The sequence below is a fragment of the Gobio gobio genome (genome assembly GCF_949357685.1).
Source record: "Gobio gobio genome assembly, chromosome: 18".
Taxonomy (NCBI): Eukaryota; Metazoa; Chordata; class Actinopteri; order Cypriniformes; family Gobionidae; genus Gobio; species Gobio gobio.
In genome coordinates, this window is record NC_137111.1 from 1,374,013 (window position 1) to 1,392,368 (window position 18,356).

General features: G+C 46.3%; 1 protein-coding gene across 1 annotated transcript in view; it reads right to left on the reverse strand.

The window, feature by feature from the left end:
* The window catches only part of LOC307142036 (uncharacterized protein), a gene marked incomplete at its 3' end in the record, with an annotated part of 31,925 nt that extends 19,896 nt beyond the window's left edge, over positions 1 to 12,029 (reverse strand). The window contains exon 1 of the mRNA XM_079842558.1: positions 11,890 to 12,029. The remainder of the gene's footprint in view (positions 1 to 11,889) is intronic.
* Positions 12,030 to 18,356: the final 6,327 nt, after the last annotated feature.

An 18,356-nucleotide genomic window follows, 5' to 3' on the forward strand; every position in this document is an offset into this window, starting at 1 on the left:
ACTTTTACTCGAGTAATGGAGTTGTGTACTTTGTCCACCTCTGAATAAAGGGCACCAAATGCCAGATTTCAATGATTTATGACCCTAATCAACATTCCACCGCCCTCCCTCCTCCCCTTCCCTCCCACCGGACTGGACACCTGTTCTGGACACCTGTTCTGGACACCTGTTCTGGACACCTGTTTTGGCCACCTGTTTTATTATCCTCCCCCCTGCTATTCCCCCCCATTCAAAGGAATTTACGACTGTTTGTAACTTTGTGTGTTTTTCTAAAAAGTTCGAAAACGATCAAAGAATGTTTAAAAACGGATGCTTGAAACGTTTTAAAATGTCAGACATTGTGTTTGGGAATCAAGATCAGGGAATAGTTTTTATTAAACAAAGATAGTATTTCACATACATTTGAACTTTGAGCCGTTAAAATGTTTTCCATAAATATAAAGAAATGTGGTTAAAATCACATGAAACGAATAATGTTACGTTGTTTCACATTACATCTTACTGTTCAAGTTTTTCTCTAGTTTTAGTTAAAATAATTCCCTCTTACGGAACTCTGGCGAACACGTCCTTCCAGGCTGACGACGGAAACAAGACTGTACGCGAAGGCTCGCGCGAAGACGCCTCCCTCAGCTCCGCTCCTAACACCCCCCCCTCGGTGTGGAACAGATGTTAAAAATAAATAAAAGCAAAACGAATAAGTTTTTCATATTACAATTACTGTTAATTTTTTATTTAGTTTAGGCAAAAACATGTCTCTCTTACACACTAAGAAGCAAACGCGTCCTTTCTCTCTGACGACAAAACATGAATGGGCTCTGGTGAGCTGTGCGTAAACCCGCCCAGACCCCGCCCTTACACTCCCCTTGATTGCAGTAATGTATCTAAATAATCTAACCCGCCGACATGGAGTGAAGGTGGAGTCTAGAATCAATGTGGAACAGTGTTGTTTAGCGGTGGGAGAGATTGTTGGACATGATAACATTGTCTCAGCATCGCGGAGGAACAGTGCAATCGTTCTATTTTTTAATACAGTTGAAAAGGCAAACGATGCTGTCCAAAGTGGCGTAGTGTTGAACGGTTCTCTCATACCTGTTCTACCTTTGAGTACCCCGTCTAAAAAGGTTGTACTGTCCAACGTACCTCCGTTTATTAAAGATGAAGTACTGGCGCAAGAGTTATCTCGTTATGGAAGACTGTTTTTTTTTTTTGGTGCCCTTTATTCCTGGTTTCCATTAAGAAAATCCCTCTCGGGTGCTGTTTTTATTTTTAGTTTTAATTATACTTTTTATTTTTAATTATTTTTAATTTTGTTAAGGCTGTCTGGGTGGAAGAGGTTGAGAGACGGGGGAGCGATTAATTGAAATCCCTCCAGTGCGAGGACGATCCGTTTAGATCTGCTCTGACGGATAGATCTGTATAGCCTTGGTGGTAAGAGGAAGGACCGTGTAGATCCGCTCTGATGGTCGAACAAAGTAGAGATAGCCCTGGTGTTCCTGTCCAGGAAGATTTGTCTGTGTCACGACCGCTGGTGAAGAGTCCACCATCGGCCATCAGAGGTCGCTCTCACCAGAGTACTAACTCTCTCTCCTGGAATTCATTTCCCATCATCCCACATGCCTGGCCTGATTACTGCACACCTGATCCTTGTCACCCTGGCTATTTATACCCTGAACTTACACAGACACACACCGAAATGTCAGTATTAAATGATTGTTGGGAATATCAAACAAAGGCTAAAGGGCTTGGATGGGACATACACCATTTAGCAGTTAACAGTACGGCATTAAAGAGTTAGAGTTTAGTCCTGCAATAGTTCTGAGTGAAGTTCCTCCCTGGATGCTTCCAATGCCAGAAGTAAACATAGAATTGTTGAAGGAAAAGAGAGAACACTTAGATGAACAGAGTTTTGCATGGTATAGTGAAAGATATTTGTCTACTTCATTTTATGGTTTTATTAACATTTATACAGATGGATCAAAAGACCAAAATGGTCATTGTGGTATAGGAATTTACATTCCTGAATTTAAGAAAGGCCTGAAATATAGATTAAATAATTACCTTTCAGTATATTCTATTGAAATGACTGGTATAATAACTGCATTAAGGTGGATAGAGGAGATAAAACCATTAAAATCAATAATATGCTCAGATTCAATGGCTGTATTACAGAGCTTAGAAAGTGGAGTTTCAGTCAGAGATGATTTAATAGTAGAGGTTAGAAATCTATTGTTAAATATTCAAAGATTAGGAATAACAGTTCAGTTCTGTTGGGTTCCAGCACATATTGGAATAAGAGGCAATGAAAAGGCTGACGATTTAGCAAAAAAGGCACTAAAAAATAAAGAAATAGAAATTAATGTTCCAATAGGGAAAGGAGAAGCGAAAGCTAAAATAAAATGTGAAATTACAAAGAAGTGGCAACAGGAATGGGAAGCATAACCTAAGGCTAGGCAATATTACAATATTCAGAAACAGGTTGGAGGAAAAAGAATTAATATGAAAAATAGGAAGGAAGAAATATTATACTCAAGATTAAGAATGGGACATACAGGATTGAATGCAACACTGAAATTGGTAGGGAAAGGAAATGGTTTATGCACAGAATGTCAAACACAGGAAGATGTGAAACATGTTTTATTTAGATGTAGGAGATACAGTGAACAGAGACAAAGATGGCAAGAAATGGATGACAACATTGAGGATTTTCTTTGGGAACAAGGAATGCAAAGCGAAATAATTAGACATTTATTTATTTTCCTTAAAGACAGTGATTTAATAAGAAGAATATAATTTTTTTTTATTGTATTTTTTTTAATTTTTTTTATTGAATAGTCAAAGATTTACTGCAACACTCTACACACTCCTGTACAGTAGGTGGCGGTATGCAACAAATAAACGATGCAATCTGCCAAGAAACTAAAAGAAGAAGAAGAAGAAGACACACACCGCAAAGTCTTGTTCTGCCCCGGCGAAATTTCTGAGCGTTTGTTACTAATATCCTGATCTGCCTTTGTTTACAACCCTGCCTGTTTATCGACTCTGATCCTTCACTGCCTGTCCTTTGATCTGTGTTTGCCTCGACTCTATTTCGACTGCTTGCTGCCTACCCTGACCCTTGCCTGTTATTTGACCACGTTTCATGTCTTGCCTCTGATACTGCTGTTATTCCTGGATAATCGACCCCCTGCCTGTTTACACTGTGAGTTTGTTTGACTTTAACCCTTAATCGTCCCTCAAGTAGGGTTTACGTTTGAGTCCCTTGGGCTCAGATAGACCCCAACTTCGAGTGTATTAAAAACGAGCCAATGGACATTGGCATGCGGTGCACGCATTCCACGCACCGCCCCGCATTGCGGGTATAAATACGGAAGTGGAAGTACCGCATATTGCTTTCAACTTCGGAGCCGAGCTTTCATGCTTCCTGCGAAGAGTGTGTTCTACGAACGAGTTTCAAGACATTACGAGAGAAGATCAGCTTACCTGTTCCTGTGTCGGTGTGACGGTGCTATACAGCGGTGGTCGCGACCAGAAGTGAAACTGTTGGTTCGCTGGGCGTTTCCCTCTGAGTGCTTACAGCGGGCTTGCACCTTTAAACCGCTGTAAGCCGCGGCTATTCCCCTGTGTGCCTCGGCACGTTCGGAGCGGTTTTCTCTTCTCTCTGTCACTAAAAGAGCAACACGGTTTGACCCTGCGTCTTTTTCAAGATGTCATTCAAACCGTGTGTTTCTGGATGCGGTTGTTTCCTGTCCTCATTTGACGGCCACGATCTCTCTCGCATATAAACATGTGAGATTGCTTTCGTGGGTGATCCATGCTCTCTCAGGAGAGCATGGTCACGTCGGCGCGTTGTTCGTCTCACCTTTCTCGTAAAGGCTGAGCGTTCAGCGCGCCGTGTGCCGTCTCGCGCCGGCTGAAAGCGGGGGTTGTCACGGCAACCCAGCGCGTCACTCGGCGCTCTGATGCGCGGTCGAGACTATGAAACCTCAAACGGGGTTGAGTCCCTTCACTTATTCCCCGATCTAGTTTCTTTTCTGGGGCTCCAGAAAAGGATTACTTTGGCTAATAAGCGCTGGTGACCTGAGGATTACAGTGGGGCTTCCCCGCCGAGTACATCTCTTCGGGCCCCCACTCCTCTATCGCATCACGAGCGTGCTGAGACTTTGTTTGTGGGTGGTTCATGTTCTCTCACGAGAACATGACCACGTCGGCGCGTTGTTCACCTTGCTCTTTCATAGGGGCTGGATTGTTCAGCGCGCCGTGTGCCGTCAAGTCTGACGGCCACGCTCATTGTCTCACATGCCTGCTGGTAGCTTACAGATGGGATTGCTGGTCCTTTAAAAAAAAAAAAAAAAAAAAGGGGATCTAGCGTTTCATTTGGCGCTCTGGCGGAGGACAGATGTCAATTGCTGCATCGGAGAGAGGGCTGTTATGCGCTGGAAATGATAATGCTGAGTTTCCCACTATAATGGTGTGTGCTCATGCTGAATCAGATTCAGAGTTTGACAGCAATGCCCTCCTGGGTGGCTGCCCGGATGTGCATTTGAAAAATTTAACAGCATGGAACTATTTGGTGTCAAAATAAGGAACACCAAAAGGGCCATAACCTGTATAAGTTTTTCCCTCTCTCACTGCCCTCTGTCCTGCATGCATGAGGGTAGTCCCGACCCAGGGGTTATGCAGGAACTGCGTGCGGTGATGGACCTCGCTCTCCGGAGTGACGAAAGTCACTGCACGCTCCCTGGGTCAGGCGATGTCCACACCAGTGGTCCAGGAAGCTGGGGCTAAACCTGGCAGATATGCGTGAGCCCGACGAAGTTCGGTTCCTCATCGCCACTGTCTGTCAGGCTGGCCTCTTCGGCGACGCCAACGAGAACTTCGCCCAGCAGTTCTTGGTGGCCCAGAAGCAGACGGAGGTGGCAAAAAAATATGAAAAATAATAATAATAATAATAAATTAAAAAAAACCTGCCCCGACGACCAGCTGCTGCCTACACCCAGTCGTCGGCCGCAGCACCTCCATCTGCTTGTCGCCGAGGGCGCCACCCTGCGTCCGCCTCCACCCAGGCAGCAGGTGGCCGGGCGCAAGGGAGGTGCCCAACCCGTCCAGGGTCCCGCGAGCCTGCTAGCAAGCACAAGGGCAAGCAACCCTGAAACGGGCAGCCCAGCGAGAGAGGAATTGCTCGGGGAGACGGTGTCCGCACCCCTCCCTCCCCCGGAGGAGGACCGGGGGGAGAATATTTTTTGGTTTCGGTCCTGCCGCTGGCTCCCCGGAGTCCAGCGGTACCCACATTCTCAGAGCAGTTCTTCCCTCCCTGAGCCCAGAGAGGGACAGGTTGGCAGTGTGCGACGCCCCCGGGCCTTGCCACTCCTTTCCTCCCCTCTCACCCCTCGCCAGGCGGCAGCAGATTGGGCACCGAGGACGCCCCCGGGCCTTCTCACCCACTCTCTGCCCCACCTGGAGTATTCAGGCAACACTCCGGGCCGCCTCCGGGCCTCCCGAGTCGGGTCTGAATACTCCACCTCGCTGCCTCACCCCGGGTACGTCTGTGGTGCCGTTGATCCCGCTAGTTCGGTCTCTGGGGGCCTGGCTAGGTCTCCCCAGGCCGTCTCGCTGGCTCATCCGTACCATCAGACTCGGCTATGCGATTCATTCGCACGCCGGCCTCCCAAGTACAGGGGCATCCTCTTCACCTCCGTGCGGAGCAGCGATGCCCATGTCTTGCGGTCCGAGATCGATGTCCTGCTGGCGAAGGGCGCGGTGGAGCCGGTTCCTCCTGCCGAAATGAGGTCGGGGTTCTACAGCCCCTACTTCATTGTACCCAAGAAAGGGGGTGGGTTAAGACCAATCTTGGACCTGCGCATTCTGAATCGGGCCCTGCACAAGCTTCCGTTCAAAATGTTAACGCAGAAACGCATTTTCCAATGCATCCGTCCCCGAGATTGGTTCGCAGCGATCGACCTGAAGGACGCGTACTTTCATGTCTCTATTCTTCCTCGACACAGACCGTTCCTGCGCTTTGCGTTCGAGGGGAGGGCATATCAGTACAAAGTCTTGCCCTTCGGGCTGTCCCTGTCGCCTCGCGTCTTCACGAAGGTCGTCGAGGCAGCCATTGTTCCGCTCAGAAAACGCGGCGTTCGCTTACTCAACTATCTCAACGACTGGCTCATACTCGCCCAGTCTCGAGAGCAGTTGTGCGAACACAGGGACATGGTGCTCAGTCACCTCAGCCTGTTGGGCCTTCGGGTCAACCGAGAGAAGAGCAAACTCTGCCCCGCGCAGAGGATCTCTTATCTCGGTATGGAGCTGGATTCGGTCAGCCGGACAGCGCGCCTCACTCCAGAGCGCGTCCGGTCCGTGTTGAACTGCTTGAATACGTTCAATGGCAGGACAGCGGCCCCACTGAAACTTTTTCAGAGGCTCCTGGGGCATATGGCATCCGCAGCCGCGGTAACGCAGCTCGGATTGCTTCATATGAGGCCGCTTCAACGCTGGTTACACGACCGAGTCCCGTGATGGGCGTGGCAGAGCGGTCAGTACCGGGTCCTAGTTACTCCTTACTGTCGCCAAACCTTCAGTCCGTGGTCAGACCCCTGGTTTCTCCGGGCCGGAGTGTCCCTAGAACAGGTGTCGAGGCATGCTGTGGTCTTCACGGATGCCTCATCCACGGGCTGGGGGGCCACGTACAACGGGCACGCAGTTTCGGGTCTGTGGACGGGGCCCCAACTGCGTTGGCATATCAATTGCCTAGAGTTACTGGCGGTACGTCTTGCCCTGGCCCGGTTCAAGAAACCGCTTCGGGGCAAGCACGTACTGGTCCGTTCGGACAGCACTGCGGCCGTTGCGTACATCAACCGACAGGGTGGTCTACGCTCCCGTTGCATGCTCCGGCTCGCCCGCCATCTCCTCCTGTGGAGTCAGAAGTTTGTGAGGTTACTTCGTGCTATTCACATCCCAGGTGCGCTGAACCAGACAGCCGACGAGCTCTCTCGTCAGTCGACACCTCCGGGCGAATGGCGACTCCACCCCCGGAGCGTCCAGCTGATATGGGACCACTTCGGGGTTGCACAGGTAGACCTGTTCGCTTCCCCGGAGTCAACCCATTGCCAGGGGTACTACTCCCTGACCGGAGGTACCTTAGGCATAGATGCACTGGCGCACAGCTGGCCCCGGGACCTACGCAAATATGCGTTTCCCCCAGTGAGCCTTCTTGCACAGACTGTGCAAGGTCAGGGAGGACGAGGAGCAGGTCTTGTTAGTTGCGCCCTATTGGCCCAACCGGACCTGGTTCCCCGAACTTACACTCCTCGCGACAGCCCCTCCCTGGCCGATTCCCCTGAGGAAGGACCTTCTTTTTCAGGGACGGGGCACTCTATGGCACCCGCGTCCAGACGTCTGGTCCCTGGATGGGACGCAGAGGTTCTAGATGGCCTACCACAAGCTGTGGTAGATACCATCGCTTCAGCTAGAGCCCCCTCTACGAGGCGCCTCTATGCTCTGAAGTGGAATCTGTTCGTCGTTTGGTGCTCTTCCCGCCAGGAAGACCCCCGGAAGTGTTCGATTAATGTTGTGCTTTCCTTCCTGCAGGATGGGTTGGAGCGGCGGCTGTCACTCTCCACCCTCAAAGTGTACGTCGCTGCAATAGCGGCGTATCACGATGCAGTAGGCGGTAAATCCGTTGGTAAGCACGACTTAATCGTCAGGTTCCTCAGAGGTGCGAGGAGACTAAATCCTCCTCGTTCTACCTCGTTACCCTCTTGGGACTTAGCCCTGGTGCTTAGAGCACTCCAGGGTCCTCCATTTGAGCCTTTGCAGTCAGTCGAGCTAAAAATCCTGTCCATGAAGACAGTCCTCCTGACCGCATTGGCCTCAATCAAGAGGGTGGGGGACCTGCATGCGCTTTCGGTCGACGAATCGTGCCTAGAATTCGGGCCGGCCAACTCTCACGTTGTCCTGAGACCCCGGCCTGGATATGTGCCCAAGGTTCCTACCACTCCCTTCCGGGACCAGGTAGTGAACCTGCAAGCGCTGCCTTCGGAGGAGGCAGACCCAGCCCAGGCTTTGTTGTGTCCTGTCCGCGCTCTTCGCGCTTACGTTGACCGGACTCAAAGCTTCAGATCCTCACAGCAGCTCTTCGTCTGTTACGGTTGTCCACTCAACAAGGAGTGTTGCTTCATCCTGGGCGCTGGCTCAAGGTGCCTCGCTGACAGACATTTGTAGAGCTGCGGGCTGGGCGACACCTAACACGTTCGCTAGATTTTATAGCCTCCGTGTAGAGCCGGTATCTTCCCGCATCCTCGGCCCCCAGGGCCAGTAGCGCTAAGTACCCGTTCTAGTGTCGGCTTGCAACGCCACTCCCGCCTCCGGGCCGGATACGTGCGTCTATTCTTGCTCCAGTTGTGTTCCCCGGAAACGGCTAACCCTGTGAGTTCCTCCGTCACCCCTGCGGTGCCAGACGTTGCGGCCGTCTGGCGCCAGGCCTGCACCCGTATGCTTGTGGAACGTGTGTGTAGGCTGGGTTCCATATGTTGCGGTCCCCTCACGGCTACCCCATATGTGTATTCTCCACGGTATCTGCTACCCTGCTCGGTTAGCCCCGTGTCTTTCCCTCGACAGAGCCCGCTCTGTCATCTCTGGGATGTGTTCTTCCCCCCCTGGGATCAGGTTGGGTCCACCCCAGAGATTTTCCATAGTTGCACTACCCTAGGTTAGGTTAGTCCTGATGCGTATTTCCACCTCTCCTTCCATTGAAGGATGTGGCTCCGCAGCGTACCATCTCCCGAGACGGGCACGCTTTCCCAGCGTTATCCAATAGTCACGCTGAGTGGGTCTTGCAGGAACAGCAGTGACTGTCCTTCCCTGCCGGGAGCCCTGACTCCCACTCCAACTTAGGAGTGGTCCAGCGAGCTCAGGCAGGGCGCTGGAAGGGCCAGCATCCCTGGCGTTTTGGTAGGGATCCCAATTCGTCGGTCAGTTCCGACGTACGTCGAACGTGACCGACTGAAAGGGAACGTCTCGGTTACGTATGTAACCCTCGTTCCCTGAAGGAGGGAACGGAGACGTACGTCCCGTCGCCAGGTGCTGTGCTTCAGCTGAAGGCCCGAGCCACTCTTCTCGGCTCCTCAGTTGAAAACAATATGCGGTACTTCCACTTCCGTATTTATACCCGCAATGCGAGGCGGTGCGTGGAATGCGTGCACCGCATGCCAATGTCCATTGGCTCGTTTTTAATACACTCGAAGTAGATTGGTCTCTGAAACAGATCCCAATTCGTCTGTCAGTTCTGACGTACGTCTCCGTTCCCTCCTTCAGGGAACGAGGGTTACATACGTAACCGAGACGTTTTTTTTTTACCTATTTACTGCACAAATACTTAACTATGTCATAAATTGGCTCATTAAAAATAATTTGTTTTTGAAAAAATCACTTGAATGATGATCTTAAATAAATATAAATAGTTTTTGGACATTGCTCTATGTGTTAGGGATAGAATACCGCCATCTGTAGGTTTGTGGAAAAACTTTAGGAATTATAGTTAAAGAGAAAGAGAGTGCAATGACCACATTATCCACTAGAGGTCCAGAGGGAAGTTATGCAGAAGTTAAGCTACCTTTCATCTTTCTTTTATTTGCCCTTTTCCCTCTCTTTCTCATGATTGTTCCATGTTGCATTTGTGCTCCAGTATTTGTCCTTCATTTATGTATGGATTTTTTTTTTCTTCAGATTTATGCCAGTTTTGTTGATTTTATTTGCCAGTTTCTATAAAAATGCTCTCTGTTGCAGTCACGTGTGTGTGTATGAGACAGAAAGTTCGTTCCACTTTGTGTTTATGCTCTAGGACCAGATCTTGATATAAATGTAGACATTTTCAGATTTATACTGGATTTAGTTGATTTTTTTTTTTTTTACAAAGTGAAAAAAAAGCATTTTTTACATTTTCCCATTCACTGCCAAAATCAAAAAAATGCTCCAGACACCTGTGTGTGTGTGTGTGTGTGTGTGTGTGTGTGTGTGTGTGTGTGTGTGTTTGTGTGTGAGTGAACATGCTTGTTCCATATTGCATTTGTGCTCTAGTATTAGTACTTCATTTATGTATGAAAATCTTTCAGATTTATGCCAGTTTTGTTGATTTTTATTTGCCAATTTCAATAAAAATACTCTCTGTTGCAGTCACACACGTGTGTGTGTGTGTGTGTGTGTGTGTGTGTGTGTGTGTGTGTGTGTGTGTGTGTGTGTGTGTGTGTGTGCGTGTGTATGAGATAGAAAGTTCGTTCTACTTTGTGTTTATGCTCTAGGACCAGACCTTGATATAAATGTAGAAATTTTCAGATTTATACTGGATTTAGTTAATTTTTTTTTGACAAAAAGAGTGAATGTTTTTTTTTTTACACTTTCCCATTCATTTTCAATGTGGGGTCAATCTGACCCCGAGGGACTTAAACGGTAATTTTTTTTTTTACACACCTTTAGAACAACCAAATCAAGCCCAGATTTTTTTGTGCATGTTTAGATAGATTATTTAGGAAAAGTCACAGAGTCTCATGGCCCTGAGATGAAGGGAACACTTTTTAAAAATGGAGGAAAAGTCCAGTGGGGTCAGCTGGGGCCCAAGGGACGATTAAGGGTTAATAAACTGTGAATGGATCCCATTCCATCTGAGTCTTCATTACAGTCTGTAAGGGTAATGTTTAAATGCACAGTTACCTGAGAAATATTTTTTTGAGTACTCGCTTCGGTGCGAGGAAGACCCGTTTAGATCTGCTCTGACGGGTAAAACATCTAGAGAACGCCCTCAAGTTAGGCCAAGAAGATTTGTCTGCAAGGGTACTGTCTAAACGCACAGTTACCTGACAAATATTTTGAAAGTAAACCTGACTCTCCATTTTCTTCCAGCCCAGATAGGGGATTTCATCTTTATTTTTTATTTTAATTCTTATTATAACTGTTATACTATATATATTTTTATTTTATTCACTTACGAATATTTTAACTTAATTTCTGTGTAAAGCACTTTGAATTGCCACTGTGTATAAAATGTGCTATACAAATAAACTTGCCTTGCCTTCCACTGCACGCTGCTTTGAAACCGACCTCCACCCTAGATCCTCCTTAAACTGTGGTTAACTTAATCAATGTCATTCTGTTGTCATTCATGCATGCTCTGTTCTAAATGGGGGATTTCACTGTTCTCCCAGTTTTAAAATGGGAGGTTGTCCCCAGAAGCTGCTGCTGTTCCCTATCTTGGCTTTTCATGGAGCTCATGAAAGGATTTGGAATTTAGAACAGAGCCATATCGCCAAATGTAAAGTTTTGCAAAATATGCCAATAAAAAAGTTGACTAAAAGGTTGTCTATGGTGTTTTTGACTTAAATGGACCTGACTGAAATGAAATCGGTGGATTTGATTGCCATCCTTTTGATAATAAATTTGTTCTGTAGTCACTTGTTACACCATGATATTTATTTATATTCAAAAGTTTATTTATTTACTTATGTCAGTAGCCTGTAAATTTAAGGAAAAACTTTTATGAACTTAATTTTAGTGCAATAAAACATTCAACACTCATCCACATAATATCTAATATTAAGGAGTAATATTTAACATATGCTCTTTTTACCTTTTTATACTGTATAGTTATGTTGTGAAAGCATGCATTGACAAATTTCTTAGCCTTTGCTGAAGGAGATCCGAGTCAGAACAGAACAGAAATAAAACTAGATTTGAACTAAAATCTTATTTTGCAGCAAATCTAGGTGCATAAGCAATCTATAAAGTAAAATGACTGAACTTCATTTGAAATGTTAAGTGAAGATGCAAATTTGATACATTTGTTTATTTAAAAAAAAAAAATAAAGGTTATATGTAGTGCTATATACTTATAAAAATGCTTACCTTTGTCCCTTATTTTCTTTCTTTGTGGTTCTGAAAAAGCTGTAATTAATCAAACTACTTATCTGTTGTTATTTCTAAGCACAAATGGTGAGCCTAAACAGACAGTCACTTCAAACTGAAGTGAGAACTTTATATGATGTGCATAGGCTTCTATCCATTAAATCTAGTAAATCATGCTGGGGTGGGTTTTCCAAAAGCATCATTGGCCAAATATGGTCACAGGTTCCGTTGAACTCTGTAATGGAACCTAAAGGTATCAGAAGTTTTTTTGTTTTTATGTGAAAGTTGAAAGAACAGCATTTTTTCTACATTGTTTGGAAGTCCCCATGGCTTCAATTATGAGGAAGTGGAGTTATAAATAAAGGTTATTAATTACTTGTCACATGCTCAAATGCAACTTTTCACAGCAGTCGGTCATCTGAAGAAGACTGAGATGAACTGCCAAACTTGTTATTAAAATAGAACCAAGATTAATTTGAGCTAAATGAGCAATATGCAGTTATATTTGTATTCTTGTTTCAGAATATTTGAAACAATAATGCTTTTTATTTGATCTGATTAAAAAAATGAAAATTTCAGGAGAAGAGGGGGACGTGGGAAAACATGGAGAAAAAATGGTTTCAGGTTTGTTTGTTTTTTTAAGTGTCTGAAGTATTTTCTGTGGTCTGAGACTGATATTTTTTTATTCCACTCAGAAAAGAACAATATTTACAATCAAATAGGTTCCAGTGCAAAATCGATCAAAGAGTGATGCTATTCCATGTTACAAGAATAAAGTTAAAACATAAAAAGTTACTTAATGTTCTGTGTGGTGCTGAAAATATGAAGATAAAATACAAATATCTAATACCTCAATATAATACTAAAAACCTCAATCTAGACCTCCCAAAAAGTAAATAAATAAATAAAATAAAAATACCAGACAAAATACAAAAACCTATATGGTAACACTTTATATGAAGCCTATATGCATTATAAGCGTATTCTTAATGGGTATTCTACGAACCAGAGTGCCCTTAGACCGAGTTTCCAGGCATGTTGTTGTATCAACAGATGCCTCTGCCACGGGCTGGGGTGCCATGTGCAATGGTCATGCTGCCGCGGGCTCCTGGTAAGGACCCCAGTGCCTATGGCATGTCAATTGCCTCGAGTTGCTGGCCGTAAGTCTAGCCCTGCACCGCTTTCGAGCCCTGCTGAAGGAGAAAAACGTACTGGTCCATTCAGACAGTAGCGTACATCAACCGACAAGGTGGTCTATGTTCCCGCCGGATGTCGCAACTCGCCCGCCATCTCCTCCTATGGAGTCAGAAGCATCTGAGGTCGTTTTGTGCCATTCACATCCCGAGAGTACTGAATCGTGCAGCCAACGAGCTCTCACGGTTTCAGCCACTTCCGGGGGAATGGAGGCTCTATCCCCAGTCGGTTCAGGTGATTTGGGAACTGTTCGGCGACATACAGGTAGACCTGTTTGCCTCCCATGACACTTCCCATTGCCGCTGGTTTTACACCCTGACCGATGGGGGTCCTCGGTACGGATGCACTAGCGCACAGCTGACCACCGGGCCCACGCAAGTATGCGTTTCCCCCAGTGAGTCTTCTCGCACAGGTCCTGTGCAAGATCAGGGAGGACAAGGAGCAGGTCCTTTCGGTCGGCCCAGCCGGACCTGATTCTCTAAACTCATACTCCTTGCGACAGCCCCTCCCTGTTCACCCGCGTCCCGACCTGTGGAATCTACACGTGTGAGCCCTGGACGGGACGCGGCAGGTTTGAGTATCCTACCACCACAAGTGGTGGCTACCATCACTTCCGCTAGGGCCTTGTCCACAAGACAGGCCTATGCGTTTAAGTGGAACCTCTTCATCACCTGGTGCTCTTCTCGCAGAGAAGACCCCAGGAAATGCCTGATCGGGTCCGTGCTCTCTTTCCTCCAAGAAGGGTTGGAGCGAAGGCTGTCTCCCTCCAGCCTTAAGGTTTATGTGGCTGCAATATCTGCACACCATGACCTGGTGGACTCAAAAACTGTAAGAAAGCACAACCTGGTCAGCAGGATCCTAAGAGGAGGAAGGATGATAAATCTGCCTCACCCTCTACAGATGCCCTCTTGGGACCTCACAGTGGTCTTATACGCCCTGCAGAGAGCTCCCTTTGAGCCCTTGAAGTCAATCGAGTTGAAGTTCTATGAAAGTGGAGCTCTTGATTGCCCTGGCTTCCATCAAGAGGGTAGGGGACCTGCAGGCATTTTCGGTTGACGAAGCGTGTCTGGAATTTGCCAGCTAACTCTCAAGTTATCTTGAGACCCTGGCCTGGATACGTGCTTAAGGTTCCCACCACTCCTTTCAGAGATCAGGTGGTGAACCTGCAAGCACTGCCCCTGGAGGAGGCAGACCCAGCCTTGGCACTGCTCTTTCTAGTATGTGCCCTTTGCGCTTACGTAGACAGGACACAGTGTTTCAGGACCTCAGACCAGCTCTTTGTCTGTTATGGAGGGCAGCAGAAAGGGAAGGCTCTCTCCAAGTAGAGGTTGCCTCACTGGATAGTGGATGCCATTGTCCTGGCTTATCAGGTTCAGGGCCTGCCATGCCCCGTAGGGATTAAGGCACACTCCACTAGGAGTGTAGCCTCCTCTTGGGCCTTAGCGCATGGCACCTCACTAACAGACATCTGTAGAACTGCAGGCTGGGTGACACCCAAAACAACCCCGACTGAGCCTGGTTTCTCCCAAGGTTTATTTTTCTCCATTAGGCCACCTGATGGAGTTTTGGTTCCTTGCCACTGTCACCTTTGGCTTGGCTTGCTCAGTTGGGGACACTACATTTTCAACTAAATATCCAAATAAATCTAATAAGTAAACTAAATTAACTTCATAGGGGGCGGCAGTGGCTCAGTGGTTCATGTAGGTTGTCTACAAACCGGAAGGTTGGTGGTTCGATCCCCGGTTCCACCTGACCAAGTGCCGAGGTGTCCATGAGCAAGACACCTAACCCCAGCTGCTCCCGACGAGCTGGATGGCGCCTTGCATGGCTAACACCGCCGTCGGTGTGTGAATGAGTGTGTGAATGGGTGAATGTGAGGCAAAATGTAAAGCGCTTTGGATGGCCGTAGGTCTGTTAAAAGCACTATATAAATGCAGTCCATTTACCATTTACCATTTATAAACTAAATTACTGATCTGCCCACATTGTCACTGTATGATAATTGAAATGAGCTGATGACATCACTGTTTTCTACGGAGCGGCTGTACAGCCAAATCACATTCTGTTGCATTATTTTCCTATTTAACATTGTGAAGCTGCTTTGAAACATTCTGCATTGTAAAAAGCGCTATATAAATAAAGTGGACTTGACTTGACTTGACTTTTGTGAGATGATATAATCTCTGTGTACAGCCAGTGTCCTCTCGTGTACTTGCTCCAAGTGGCCAGTAACTGGATTGGCTCAGGTATCTTCGCTTTCTGCGCCATTGCACTCCACGGACTGGATGTGTGCGCTATTTCTTTCAGGTGAGTTTCTCAGTAAGCCCTAAGTTCCTCCAGCACTGTTGATGCCGACACCAGAGTGCATGCCCGGTTGGTCAGCCCTCGTGTTAGGCCAGGTGCCTCCATGTGCATGGTTCCCCCATTGGGCAACCCCCACATGTGTATTTTCACGGTAAGTCTCTCCGAGCATGTGTCTTCCCTTGGCAAGACACCTTGCCACTCCTGGGGTTGAAACATTCCACATGTGGCTGGATACCTCAGTGTGCTCCATATGCAGCCCATACGTGGGTCATATGTGTATTCTAAGTCCTCCCTGCGGGCAGGCATTGTGTAGCATTTCTCTGTGTGGGATATGCTTCCCAGGTATTGGTATCTCACAGCAGGGAGCTCTGGTCAGCGCAGGACGCTGGAAGACAGCTATTGTGGCGAGATTAGATTGGGAACCCCCATTCCATCAGTAACTGACGTAACTCATAGTGGACTGACTGAAAGGGAATGTCTCGGTTACGTATGTAACCCTCGCTCCCTGAAGGAAGGGAACGGAGATGTTACGTCCCCATGCCACAACAGCTGTGCCACTGGTACGGCCGGGGCACTCAGTCTCGGCTCCTCAGCAGGTAAATATAATGCAAGATTGCCGCGCAGCTCCTTTTATACCCACGAGGTGGGGCGGAGTTGCGCTGTGCAAATTCCGCAGACCCATGACATTCTCATGCTATTGGCTCGTTTTATAGATCTTCTAAGCAAAACCCCCATTCGATCAGTAACTGACGTAACATCTCCGTTCCCTTCCTACATACGTAACCGAGACGTTCCTTGTTAGGTAAACAATAATTACTGAATGAGATTGGCATCATTAAGAACTAATAGGTAACTATGATAAATGATAAAGAATTACTAATTCATTACTAATCACAACATTATCGTGTCTGAGATGTGAGCAATTGTCTTTTTTTACTCTCAACGTGGTCATTAAATGCATCACTAATTACTCAAGTGTTACCTAGTCACTATGCAGGAACTACTAGTGATCTGGACCATTATTAAACATCTTTTTCACTTTAAAATATTGGTCCAGATCACTAGTAGTTCCTGCAGAGTTTCACAGTCACGCCCTGTCTTCAGAGTCTCCTCTGCTCCTCCAAGAGAGACAGAGCCTCCAAGCCTGTCTACAGCGTTTCACCATCTGCAAGTATAAGGACTGTGTCATTCAGGATCTCATCACCTAACTCCCAAGAATTACTGTACCACTCACCTGCACTTCCATTCAATCCACTGGACTGCTCAATAAAACTTCTCTAACCTGTACTTCTTGTCTCCGTAACACAGAGTGACTAGGTAATACTTAATTAGTGATGCATTTTATGACTTTATTCAGAGTAAAAAAAGATGACTGATTACTTATCAGACACGCAATAATGTTCTTTATAATTTGTCAGTTAGTTAATAGTTATTAATGAGGCTAATCTCATTCAGAAATGATTGATTACTTAACAAGGAACTATCTCCTAAATGTGATATTACTTACAGATTAGTTAAGCTTGTTTCTATATTAGTTAATAGTAGTAGCTGAAGTGTTATTGTAGTACTACTCATTAGTCCTGCATACATTACTTCCTGCATAGTTATTTATTAATGAAGGACCATTATTCTTAAGTGCTACCACTTTAAGCTTACTGGAAACTCTTTAAAATTTAAAACAATACAATATTGTTTTTTGATCTTGCATATGGAAAACACATTACAAAATATGGCAATATAAATGTTCAAAGCAAATGTCTTAACCACTTCATGATATCTTATGGCTGAAGACTTAACTTTTGTTGCTTTACTAAAAGCAGGCAAACACTACTTAAATGAGATATTCATAGAAAGTGTTACATCATATTTTAATGACCCCTAAAGAAAGATCTTAATTGCTCAAAATGGATTGCTGTGGACTGGAGGCAAGTAATAGGCTATTATTGTCAAAGTCACCAGCTCAGTCACCCTCAGCACTACAACTCCCAGAATCCTCCTTGCTCACCACCTGCACACACTCCACCATCTCACCTACCAGCAATCACACTCGTCATCACACCCTATATTTAAGCAGTCACCTTCCACCTACCTCACAAGTGTCTAATCTTGTCTATATGACACGTAACAGACCACTCTTCAAGTCACCATTCCCAAAATTCCTGTTTGCTTATCAAAAACCCTGGATCTCCATCTGCAAACACAAGAACACCTTCTGTCTCCTGCTAAGTCTCCATTGAACTGGCTTCAACTGGATGCTGATAAACTGTCAATGAACGGAAGTAAGACTGCTGCCTGTATATATACCTCTTATTGTTGATTAGCTGAGTGCTCTCCACTTGTGTCAATTATCTGAACGTGATCCTCCCGAACCTTGTTAATAAAACATAATTTCACGAATTCACACTTACATATAATTTATGGAGAGTAAATTTAAATGCGTATTTGGCGTGCTGTCCGGGGGTTCGAGCTCGGAATTTGGCCCGAACCCAGAGTACCCCCCAAAAGCTAAAGAGCATAGGACAGCCGCCTGGCTAAATACCCCCCAAGAAGTGTAGAGCTTGGCAGGCTGGCATTTCGAGAAGGGGTCTGGTTTAGAGGTCTTCACGGGTCCAACAATTCATACCCGAACCCGAAGAGCCCCGTAATGTGCTTAACGGAACCGACCTGGACCCGTCTATTATTTCAAAAGCTGGACCCGGACGCGTGCAGATCCGAGCAATGCCAAAAATGTAGTGTCCGGAACCGACCTGGACCCGTCTATTATTTAAAAGCTGGAACCGACCCCGGCGCGAAGACACAGACCCGACTGGATCCGATTGTCACATATTCCACAATAACTGATATTAACAAGTCAATAAACAAGTTATGAAAAATATAAATTTTTGTCTTACCTATAACGTTAGCCGTCGTCTCCCTTCCTTGTAACGTTAACTTACTTGATTGCGATGCATTACATCCTTGCCAAAAAG